The following is a 1,555-nucleotide window of genomic DNA, read 5'->3' as shown; positions in this document are numbered from 1 at the left end:
TAGATAATGGACAGTGTACCATGATCCTTGCACATTTTTATTAAAATAATCTTCTTAATAACAATGAAAATAGAACATTGTCTTAATTAAGAGATTAATGATTTAGATTATATAACTTGTGGACATTTTCTTTTTTGCAAGTTTTTGGTATCACATTCTACCTTCCTATTTGCACATTGTTTCTGTAAATTGTTTTCATTCTGTTTTCTATTTATTTTTTGAGGGTTTGTTTCTACTTGGTGAGTACAGAACTTGCATAGATCCCTGTCATGAAAGCAATGCAAAATCGGGAAATAAGATCAGTGGATAGAAACTGGTATATGCAGTTTTCTTAATCTATGACAATCAAAATTATATGTGTATATTACAATGTGTCCACTACAATAGGAAAACAGTAGTTAGGTATGGGCAAGTCAAATAAAGCATGTGTCCACATAATGTTATGAGTACTAAATCTTCAGAGAATGTGAAGATCCTAGCTCAACTAAAAACCTTCCTGATCAGTTTCTTGAAAACTCTTTCCAATCTGTCTAGCCCAGTGCAGCCTTGGACATAAAGCCTCACAATATATTTAATGTTTTCACAGCTTTTCTGCAGTTGAGATTATGTAATAGAATTCATTTTATAAAACCTACAGACAAGCCTCTGCTCTAGTATGGTATCCCATATGTGATATGAAATTATTAATATAATTCCTCATTAGAATTAGTTACTTCTCATGAAAAGATTGTAATTAAAGCTGTTGTGAGGCTATGGACACATAAAATTCAAATTTCAAAGTTAAAAGATTGCATACATTTTTAAGTATTAGACTACAGTAGATATTATTCCATAAATAGTAGCCATTGGAATTTTATTATTTTTATTAGAGTAATATTTTCTTGAACTGCTTACTTTTTCATACAAATTAAATATTCCCACAGAAAAACCAAAACTACATAGGACAAGTTTAATACATGTAGTCACATACCATATGTAAATTCTGCTAGTAGTTTGGTTAGGGGTACACAGAATCAATATTAAGCCATGAATCATCAGAATTAAATTGGAATTTTAAATTTTATTATTTATCAAAGGTTATTGTAGAAAAATGATTTTTAAATATTTTCTGTACTGTAAGGATTGCTCTTAATATAAGGGGGTTATTTATTGCAATAAAATTACTTATAATAATGTTTCCTTGTATAATAACACAGCAACACATATTTGGATTACACTCAATATAAGATTCTTTGTTTAAAGTTTGTGGTTTTTTGTCACAATGAAGACACATATACTAGGAATTAAATATTTCAGATCTTTAAACTGATTTTTTCATTTTAAATTATCACATAGGAAAATACAAGAAGAATCAAATAGTAAATCACTTTAAGTCCAATAATTTGAAATTCATGGTTTTAGGAGTTGTGTATTGTTTATTGAATCATGATACACAAATTAACATTCTTGAGAGATGTATCAACCTATTTTCAGATTACCTTTTCAGTTTTGCTGAAGTTGATTCTTCTGAAAATTCAGTGTTCTTATTTTTTTTAAATAACTGCCAATATCACAT

General features: G+C 28.3%; 1 protein-coding gene across 1 annotated transcript in view; it reads right to left on the bottom strand.

The window, feature by feature from the left end:
- LOC103736327 (olfactory receptor 10AG1-like) overlaps positions 1-1,555 on the bottom strand; it is a 5,053-nt gene that overhangs the window by 1,673 nt on the left and 1,825 nt on the right. The window lies entirely within an intron of this gene.

Source organism: Nannospalax galili, unplaced genomic scaffold, assembly GCF_000622305.1.
Source record: "Nannospalax galili isolate Female #2095 unplaced genomic scaffold, S.galili_v1.0 scaffold1678, whole genome shotgun sequence".
In the NCBI taxonomy this organism is placed as follows: domain Eukaryota; kingdom Metazoa; phylum Chordata; class Mammalia; order Rodentia; family Spalacidae; genus Nannospalax; species Nannospalax galili.
This window is presented reverse-complemented; position numbering and strand designations above follow the sequence as displayed.